Raw genomic sequence first — 12,055 nt, 5'->3', positions numbered from 1 at the left:
GAGGGCTACAGGCTGGACAGGACATACTTCAAGAACTCACTGAGCTCTACCACCCTCAGCTCAGACCCAGAACCAACAGAGGGGAACCCATCCCAGTGGAAACAAAGGTATGTGTAGCTCTTAGGATACTAGCCACAGGTACTTTCCAAATACCAACTAGGGACATGATGGGGTCTCACTGGCATCAGCATCCATGGTACTCCGTCAGTTCCGGGATGCCATGCTACCACATGCCAGTGAGCACATATCTTTTCCACACACCCCTGAAGCAAGGGCCAGCAATATGCAACATGTCTACCACGTAGCATGCTACCCTGAGGTACTGGGTGCCATAGATTGCACTCATGTACACATCAAGGCACCATCCAGTGAGGAGGGTAGAATCTACGTCAGTTGCAAGGGGTATCACTCCATCAACTGCCAGGTCATGTGTAATGCCCAGGGCATCATCACGAATGTGTGTGCTGGCAGCCCTAGCAGTTATCATGACTTGCATATCTGGCACACAGCACAGCTGTACCAGATATTAGTTGGGGGGACATCCTGCATGACCAATTACTGGCGGGTGCTGGCTATGCCCTGGAATTGTGGATGATGATACCCATCAGAAATTCACACACATCTATGTAAGAGCACCATAATGAGACACAAGCACAAACTAGGAAGATCATAGAACATGTGTTTGGGCTGCTGATGTCACAGTTCTGGTGCCTTGATATATCTGGCAGAGCCCTGTAGTACTCTCTAGCCACATGTTCACAGATGTTCACAGTATGTGCCATGCTACACAATATGATTCTGGGGAAACAGCTGCAGCAGGATCAGCAAAAAGAATGGATATACAGCCCACCACCAGTACCTAGGTCCCCACAGCCACACCCACAGGAGGACTCGGTGAAGGAACCCCCTGAGGATGTCCTGTAGGCAGCCATAGGCATGCCCAGTATGTCCTGGCCTTGACCAAGGGACAACGCATAGCACATGCACTGACAACCTAGGGACCAAAGGATTGGCACCTTACTCCAACTTGCAAACATATAGTAAAAATGATGCCCTTCCTGCCCACACAACCTGTAACTAACCATGTATTGGCTGTGTAGTGTGTGCATCAGACAGAGTCATCCCCAATTTACAGGTCTGTCATCTACTGCATTCGCAAGGTAAGTCACTCACCTATACACCTCTTGTAAGGGGTACTTGAATATGGTAGCATATGTATGGACCTGTTTCATGTATGCAAGGGAGTATACTAGGCTACTGGGTTACTTGGAGAGATCTGACAGTCACATGGGACAACAGGTACCCAGTCCATTAGTATGTGCTCCATAATATTCACTAGGCCACATGGCAGGAATATCCACTGCATTATTCAAGGGATATGGCAAACAGTGGGGTCACAAGACAGTTGCACAACTACCTATGCCAGCAGATCATGGGCTGGTTATCCCCCACCCCCAACACATCAGTGTTCCCATACAACTGCTGTAACAGTAAGTCAGCAATGATATATCAGCAGACCAGCCAATCTCAGGGCTGTGACATAGAACCTGAACACACACTGTATGTCACTCATAATGCCGGAATGACAATGTATGTCCGTATGCTGTTGATTGTGTTGAATGTCACATCTCTGTCTCATGGCCGGTGTGGCTTAGTGGGCTAGGGATGATATCATGGGTGATGGAGCTGATGGTTTGAATCTGGCAGCATCCACATCTTTTGCATGCGAGGTAGCCGTATGGTGGTATTCCCACAGACTGTCATACCACTCAGTCTGTTACTGCAAGAAAGCTGGACAAAGTCAGAGAGAATGGGTGGACAAAAGGCCAAAACTACAGACAGACATTACACATGCTCTGATTAACCTAGAAGGTGACTGGTATAACAGTGGGGTGCATCAGAACAGAATATCTGCAGTGTGTAAAGTCCATCACTCAAATGTGTCTGCAGTTAGTACTATTCGGTGACTGTATTATACAATAATTTTCAGGAACACCACAAAAGTATGAGGAATAGAGCAGACATATGGGGCAGAATGCTGGACATTCTGCAAAAACATGTACAGTGAGAGGTATGCAGACTGTCACCTTGTGTGTGGCATTACATTATGTACCCCAGTCATATATTAAGTACAGCACACAGCTGGGGAATGCCATGGACAATTTCAGGGAAGTGTTGTACTGCAGAAACAGGTGTAGTTGCCAATGCCTGTAGCACAAAAAATCCCAGTCTGGAGTACAGGGAGTTCTGACCTGAAGTCACCTTGTAAATACTGACAGCCCCACTGGGCATGCTCCTACACTTATCTAACTTGAGAGCAATTCTTTTGCCTCTTCATCACAAAGACCTGCTATGTGGAAATATGTCTGTACATACAGACAGCTATGTGTACATATCTGTCTGTTCCTATCCCCCCTCACATGATTTGTGTAATTATCAGTACGTACCCGAAATACATTAATAACGGTATATATATCTATCTATATATATATATATATATATATATATATATATATATATATATATATATATATAATATATATATATATATATATATATATATATATATATATATATAGATATATATATATATATATATATATATATATATATAGCTATATATATTACAATGATACTCTCCACATATGTCTATATCTGTAAATAACACATATACATAACGTACACACACAGCGACATAGAGACATCCCTGTTATACATACACGCATATATATATATATATATATATATATATCAAAAACTTCACTTTTAAAATAGAACTGTATTGAACAAATAAAATAAAAGAAAAGACACACACTGCTCCAAACAGATGTTTAAGCTTTCATTCTTTATATTTTCAAGAACTTCTTCAGAATACATAAATATACCAGAATGCTGGAACTACATAAGATAAAAAATGACATGTGGTAATATATTAACTAATGAAACAATAGTGACTATTATGTACAGTAGCCAATAGTGAGACTTTAGCATATTTAAACTGAGCCAATAACTATGCACAAAGATACATGAATTCCATCAAGTGTAAACAGAATGATAAGGGATAGTGTGCTAGGCAGGGAAGAAGAAATAAATCATATCATTTGAAAAAACTGTAGACATTACTTGTATCACATAGACATTAATGGTATCATTTAAACCTGGTGTTAATTATACCATTTCAAAGCACATTTGACATTAATGGTTTCATTTAAACCTGGTGTCACTTCTGTGTTAAGAAGTAGTTGCCATTTAAGTTCTCTATATTCAAGAAATAAATATGTATTTCCGAAAAAAGAATCTACTTATTCTATTACAAAAAATGAAATTTATGAAAATTTGCACATTTAGCACTATGATTCACTAATGCATTGTTCATGTTCATATTTCTAATAGCTGCTAAATGCTCCTTAATACTGTCTGAGAGCCCTGTAGATGTTTTCCCTATAGAAAAACTTGTACAGGATGAACAAACAGCAGCATAAATGATAGAAACTGCATGACTACTGCACATAATATTCACTATTGTTTCATTGGTTAATGTACTACCACATGTCATTTTTCATCTTATGTAGTTCCAGCATTCTAGTATATCTTATGTATTCTGAAGACGTTCTTGAAAACATAAAGAACGAAAACTTAAACATCTGTTTGGAGCAGTGTATGTCTTTTATTTTATTTTATTTGTTCAATACAGTTCTTTAAAAGTGAAAGCTTTTTAAGTCATAAATTGAGTTTCTTCAGTACAGCATTTTTTCAGTGTAGATATATATATATATATATATATATATATATATATATATATATATATATATATATATATATATATATATATATATATTTGTGTGTGTGGGGATATATAAATTTCGCCACATATCCTCAGAATGATGGGGTTATCTGCACTCACACATCAATACAGTTGCCCAAATGAACCAAACCAAGGCGGCAGCAGTACATATTCCCTCACCCACAGACCCCTGTGCCTGCAGAATGTCACCATGCAGACAGACACAGGTGAGCAGGTGGTGTAATGTGTAATGGTTTCAATACATGCCTTGGACTGGGCAAATTGTCCCTGGCCACATGTTTGCCTATCTAACTGTAACCAGCCACCTATCACCATACTGGTAACTGTACACACATAGTGGGGATGTTAAGAGGTATCCCACTCCTAGGACATTAGATACAATAACAGCACCAAGCAATATCACTCTGCAGGCCACACATGCTGTCCAATACAAGCCTACTTGAGTACACCACAAGTACAGAGCCTGCAATCAAATATGCAACAGACATAACCTGTGGTGCATGCAATAAGTACTGTAAGCTATGGTGTGCAACTGGAGATAGTGATTCTACACTCACATCAGCCAGCTGTCTGTGTCTGTGTGTGTATGTAAATATATCCATGTGCAGCATTATGGACCTGCCCTTATGGGCTTTCCCACTGAAATGAGTATGCACTTTGTGGCCCAGTAACTAGTTGCTGGCCTATAAATTGCCCTCCTCTACAAGTCCTGCTGATGTCATCCACCTTAAGAGACCTGGCTGACAATCTACTGTCAGATAAACTCTGTGGTGCATGTGGTAAGTACTGTGAGTTATAGTGTGTAATGGTAGGGGTTCAAATCTCACATCAGCCAACTTGGTGTGTGTGTGTGTGTGTGTGTGTGTGTATCCATACTGCATACATATGAAGACCTTTGCAACATATGCATTGGTAGGGTTTTGCATTATTTTACTGGTTGTGGATGGTGTGGCTTCCGAAATGAATGCCCACAACATGGCCTTCTGATATCAACAAGCATTATGTGGCCTACATGGATAGTACTAGCAGACATGAGGCATAGTGTTTGCATCCGGTATTGTCCTCTGTAGTGTGTACCACTACATAGGCAAGTATTCCACTATACATGCAGCCAACATGCACTATGTGTGTGCCATGGCATGTATTGTATGCAGTGAGTGGAAGTGCTGCCAGCCTGAATATGACAATGTGTGCACATCAGGCTGTGACAGCATTGTACATCACATCACAGAGCAATAGGAGATGTGCACGTCAGTAGCATGGTAGCCATACAGCCATCACAATTGGAGACATCACTACCCCTCATCAAAGGAACAGCACATACTGCCCAAGTCCACGAGAGATGCAGCCACACCCCCAGTGTTGAGATGACATTTGCCCAGCCAATCATATAGATTGCATGTGCGGAGATGCACTGAGGTGCTCTCTGTACCATACCAGTAGGGAGAGTCTGTGTCAAGGATGCATTATGTCTGCTACACAAACGTCTCCAACAAGCATGTACTACTAACATCACATAGTGGGTTAATGTCCTTAGAGTGACTAATCCATCTACTATGCTTCCTAGAGATAGGCAGCATATACAATCAAGCAGGATCACACCCTGTCCTGTATGCATGGCACAGGTGGCACTGACATGCATTGCAGATGAAAAGCAGTGAGCACATACTGAAGATGTGATGTGAACCTGTGAGGGGCCATACTGTCATGTTTAAGTGCCACTACAGTTTGGAAAGGTACATCAACACATGGCCATTGTAGTCAGATAGTGGCATGCTGAGGGAAGAGTATATGGATGGTATGGGTATGTCACCTACCAGTGACTGTGGCCATGGCTATGCCATATGATTTCTGCCATACCATTATATAGACATGTTGATGTGTAGCATATGAGTTGTTAACCTATGTGGCTGGGTCTGTGTGGCTACCTGTTACCGCTAAGTATGTACATCACATGTAGGGACTGCTGTACTACTAAACAGGGACATAGGTCTTCCTGATGGAAAGGATAATACATATATATTCAATTGGGGTTTATGGCCTTTACTATGTCACCAGGCATGTATTTGTAATACCGTCATGCAAGACACCGACAAAGCACAGTGACTGTATGAGTGCTCACAAGTAGCAGGCAGCAGCCAACATTGTTAGCCATAGTCAGTCAGTACCCATGTGTACTGTGGTGGCATGAAGTCTAAGCAGTAGAGGACCTAGGATTGTGCCCTTTTGAGCACTGCTGCTTACAGAACAGCTATTGGAGTCAGATGTCCCTATATTGCGTATGTCTGCCATCAATGGGCCACGTATTGACCCCCACATTGACAGTAACTTGGATGCCTATATGGGTGCTTTGTACATGTTGCCTGAATGGTCGGTATAGTGAGACAGCTTGGCTCAGTCTGGATGTTGTATGCCCTGATGTACCCTCACCCATGTCCCTGCTGACTGCCATGACAAAGTGTATAGGAATATTACGGCAGCAGGTCATGCTGTTAGCTATGTACGCCATGTACAGACTGGTATGCCAGCTGGTGTATATGCAAGTGTCTGAGAGTCATACCCTGGGAACATACCATCAGGAGACTTATGTTGCACTGATGCCACTTACGAGTGGGGCTCACCATCAGCCATTAATGGCATACCCCTTCTAGTTATTCCCTCTCTGCAGTCACAGTCACTGTCAGTGACCTCTGACTGGTACATTAGCAGGTGGTTGCATATTGCTAGCTGTCACTGGCACCCATATGACTCAACAGTTATCCAGGATGGCCTAAACTACAGTCAGGTGTCATCTGCACCACTGACACAGATGACATGCCAACCACTGCATGTTACTATCCTGTGGGATATCATCCACCCCAGCACACCACACACACTGGAGCTATGACACATGAAGATGTGGGCACACAGTGCTGTACCCTTTGACAGTCACTGTTTATGGGGATGTAGGGATGCATTCACTGTTGTGCCACCAATATCGACAGGTACCAGATGGATGTAAATGTCAGACTTCACTGCTATACTGAATGTGGCGGGCAGCACACTATCATTTTGTGCAATGGCATCCTTGCCATGTCACCACACAGGCCTAATGTACAACTGTAGCAGCCACACAGGTGCCATGATACAGCAATACACAGTGTGGATAACATGTCCTATGGTGTCTGTGTCATGACAATACAAATGTAGTCCATCCACTAATTGCTTTGATGGGGATGTGTATTTCCACATACAGGAAGGTGCCAGATCCCTCTGTGTACCCCCAGTGTTGCCATGACAGGTGTAACCCATGTCCCACGTGTGCTACACACCTACAACATCAAAGTGGTAAACATAGTACATACTGGGGAGACTGCTATGTGGCACAGACAGTACACCCTGCATGACACAGGCTCCCCATGCATGTAAAACACACACATGCTGTCACACACATCATGTGCAGGTTACACAATGGGATCCACAACACAACAGTCATAACTGATGTCCACCACCTGTCTGAACTGCACACAGGATATTTGTAGCTGTGTCGGCTGCATCACTACACCTTGTACATTTGAAAGTTCAGAAAACCCAGGTGACATGTATCAAGGGTAGCAGACCTTATTACAAAGTATGAATGCATGATTACTCTGACTGTCCCCATTATCCCTGTTAGACTGTTATGCACATGTGCACCTAGGAAGCCATGCATGTATATTGCATTACCTTGCTGACGTCATATTTCTTCTGTGCTGCCATTACATCCTGTGCCACTGTACTGCCACCACGTGTCCATAGTTTATCCAGACTCCTGTAACAGAAATATACACAGGTCCATGACACACCTGTCATTGTGTAACACTACTGCCAATACAACATCATACAACATAAGGTACACAAAGTTTGGTGCGTAGTCATGATACATGCCTGTATACAGTATCTATTGTGGACCACAAGTACCATGGCAAAACAATGCTGCATTACACAAGTACATGTCAAGCAATATAATCACCCTGTGAATCAGACACATAGCTTCATTTCCCACCATCGATGGCAAAGATGACAGGGATGTGGCACAGATATCATCACATGCACGGGAACTGGCTCTGCCAGGAATAGCACTGGCACCACCATGCCCAAAATGAGATGTGCTAGTACCTGATGGCAACTGCTGTGCTCTGGGGCTGTGTCTCCCACTGGACAACCCAGAACCACATACCCATGGCCTGCCACATCATGGTGTGGATAGCACACTTCTCTCTGTAGCACTGGAGGTACTGCCGCTATGGGAGCATGACTGTGCAAGGCCACATGGACTGTTAGTAGATGGTGTTGCTGACCTACGTTTATGGGTCCAACTCTGAACTGCAATCAGATGTTACAGCACAGACAGTGCGGTCCAAGGCAGACACTGTCTCAGCCCACTGTCTGTCCACTGCATTAGTGAGCAAATCCAGGGTATCCCCAGTGTTGTGGAGTCAGTCACAGATGTCAGACTGTGCTGCATTCATAACCCTAAGCATATGCCTGGCTTTACATTCAGAATGTGCCTGTGCCTCCATGATGACCCAAAATATACATTGAGCATACCTCTCAACCTCTTAGAGCAAGAAATCTGTATAAAACCATATATAAAAGTGGGACAAAGGCCCAAAAAATAGGGACATTCTTTAAATATTGCTCTTACAAACTTAAAAAGTTGAATAACAGTCTTTGCATTAACATGAACTTTCTAAAGGGTAAGAAGTCTGAAACTCAAATGTCTGTCATTATTTTCTAACTTTAATCTTTAATAATTTACCGCTAATTTGCCAAAAATCACAATTTTTTGAAAAACGGACGAAAAACATAAGGCAAAAATCTGGACATTCTGCAAAAACCTGTACAGTTGAGAGGTATGATTGAGTGACTTGTGATGTGACACCAGCAACAGGTGGTGGACGGACAGCAGGCCACCTACAAGCACCCCTGTCAATCTGCCTGTGTGGGACTTCGCTAGGTCTCTGGCTATAGCCAGCATCTACACTCACTGGAGCCATAGCTGCCACACTTCCCTGTTCAATGTCTCCATTCTCTGACTGTCCAATATTGATGGCCTCTGGGGACTGGGTATGTGTGGGCATACTGACTGTGTGCAGAGACAATGGGGACAAAAGAGGTCTTTCAACTTCTGGGACAGATTCAGGTCCCAACAACCCCATCTGTGCCTCACTATGGCTACCATCATCATCAAAGTCCGATGAGACACTGACATCAGGTTTTGAGTGGGACAGATTCCAACCCTCCCTGTCACCTGTGAAAACCAAGACAAAAGCAGTACATTACTACCTGCACTATCATGTATGGAAAGCTGCACAGACTCATAAAGATGAGGATCCACAACTACATTACCATCTCACATCTTCTCATCTCCACTCCCATGCACAACAGACAACCTCACAACAACATACATATACAAGTCAAGGCCTTTAAAACATGCACTCCAGTTAAGGTTGCCAGTACAATATATGTGCGAGGTATACAAAATGATACTATAAGTGATAGAACTACACACAAAAAATCAGTACACCTATCATGAGAATGATATGCCAATACTCCTGTCACTGCCTCAGGTATGTACCATCTCCCCACTGTGTTGGAACAGGCATCTTGGAGTAATTGCTTCATGCATACCAGGCTGCATAGTCACTCATAACTATAAGTGCAAACATGTTAATGTTTGTTAAAATACACACCTGTGATTACCCAGTCTATTAACTGTAGTTAACTGTTCCAGAATGGAATATACAAATATTCTACTCTGGCTAAACACAACATTTGTATATAGGACAATATGGCAGCCCTTACCTTTCATAGAGTATATATGATCTGTAAAATAACAGCATCATGCTGACCAGGTACAGGACCACTGGCTTGGACAACACCTGATGGACCTATGAGAAGGTGAGGGAGAGGTATTGTCAGCATCATGAAATGTTGCAATACTACAAGGTTATATGTGCATATATTTACTTGTACAGTAGCTACTGTGTTACTGGCTGTATTTCTGACATTTTGAGTATGTTTGCACAACTAAGCTTAAACTCCAACATGGACCTGGCACCCACATACAGGTATGTACAGGTTGCCACAATGCATGATACAGTATTACACTGGTGAACACAGTAAGCTTACCTGGATGCTCCTCTGCTATGGCACCCACCTCCATGATGTATGCTACAATGGATGCCTGGAAGCTGTCGTGTGCTCCTAGGCTCACCAGGAATTCCTCTGTGGCCAAGAGTGGTTATTCCGCTGCAGGCCCTTCACCGGTTGCAGCACGATCTCTGGTGGCATCCACTGCCCTTCATTGTGCAGCATTCACCAAGTCCATGGCATGATATCAGAGTTGCTCATAGGTCCTGTCCCAGCGGCCAACTTCAATAACATCCTGCACAAGGTCTGTCCACAATGCAGCTCGTTGTTCTTAGTTATGCCTTCATCTGTATAACAGGAGTTGATGATGTTGCCTTAGTCCATCAACTATTATCTCATTCTCTGCATCTGAGAAGCGGGTATGTCATTGTCAGTACATAGTTCCTGAAAGACAGCAAAAGGGGAACACATTACAGGACCAGATACATGGATGTCCACTATGTACAGATACAGCACACTCATAATGGCCTGCACTATCCACTGCTCCCTCTACATGTCATATTCCTCAGCATGACAACATACATTTGTGGATACCATCGAGATAGTAATACTGAGGTATGCCCCTGTGTGCTGTGACAGATTCTGCTGTATGTTCTTACACCCAGCACTCCATTCTGCTGTGGTGTGTCCCCTCTGGGCAGCCTCCCACTAATATGCCGTACGGCCACTGCCAGACAAATTGCAGTGTGCTATTACAACCACTATATGAGGACAGTCCAGTAACGCCAGTGTGCCACAATGACAGAAAACAATGCAAACCTGCTGTAGTATATGTTCCCTGTAGGCAACATACCTCTCAACTATGCAGATGTTTGCAGACCGTTGAGATTTTTGCCTAATATTTTTGGTCATTTCACACAAAATTATGGCTTTCTGGAACATTGTTGACAAATGATTGAGGGTCGATGTCAGAAAATAAAGACACAGACACATTTCAGATGTCATACCCTTCAGAAAACAATCATGGTAATGTAATACCTGTTATTCTATTAACTGTTTTAGTTCATAAGAGCAATATTTAAAAAGAGTTTCTAATTTTGGGCATTTGTCCCTCCATTAATTACTGCTTTGTCCAGATCTCTAGCTGTAAGATGTTGACGGGTATGATAGGCATAGTTGTCAATCAAACAGGGACAATTGTCAACAGAATCAGAGTACATCAGGGACAATCAGGGACACTTTTAAAATGTTAGAATTATGTATGTGAGACATTGAGAGAATGAGAGGAGGTGAATTACTGTACATCGTTTAACGTTACAGGAGTGTACACCCTTACTTATTGTCACTATGTATTACATGTAATTCACTAGCTTTCCTACAAAAGCCATCCATTGTAGGAGAGATTAAGAGGGATGGAGCTAAGGTTTGAGTGAAAATCAGGGACAGTTGAGAGTCATGCCAGTAGGTGTAGGACAGCAGAGTGTCAATGACATGTCAGTACCATAGGTCTAAGACAGGCTTACTGCTGTAATCTTTATTTCCCTTAACTCCATCCTCCCGTCTGCATCCTGTTATATGGAGAAATCAATTACATACCTGGTGGAGTGCAGTACTCCTTTGTTGAACTTTGCTTCCAGTAATATTTTGCAAAGACATTCTCTGTGTGAGGTAAGTCTCATACAGACATGTTCCCCATAGCTAGCTGCTTGCCATTTTAAGGTACTGCTCTTTAACAGGTAATTTCCTCTTCACCAATCTTTGGCTCTGGTATGCTAATTGCAGCTGAAACAGCTGAATTGTACTATCGTTAGCCAATGGCATGCCACCACAGTGCAATATATAAGGCCTTCATCTAGACCTGGGCCCATTTCTTAGCTGTTAAAATGGACATTACTGATGTGTGAAGGCTACAGCAATGCAGAGGATAGGTATCATAAGTGCAAGATTTATGCAGTATGTCCAGTTTCACCTCATATGTGTGTTCAGTGTCCTATGACATTGTGGTCATCTGGCACATCACTGGCAAATCATTGTGGGTTGAAGTCAGTAATGAAAGACACACATTTGAGTGTTAGACTTCATACCCATCAGAATATGCATGCTAATGCAATAGCTGTTATTCTATCAACTTACTAT

The sequence above is a fragment of the Protopterus annectens genome, chromosome 2.part2, assembly GCF_019279795.1.
Source record: "Protopterus annectens isolate FY-2018-M chromosome 2.part2, PAN1.0, whole genome shotgun sequence".
In the NCBI taxonomy this organism is placed as follows: domain Eukaryota; kingdom Metazoa; phylum Chordata; order Ceratodontiformes; family Protopteridae; genus Protopterus; species Protopterus annectens.
This window is presented reverse-complemented; position numbering follows the sequence as displayed.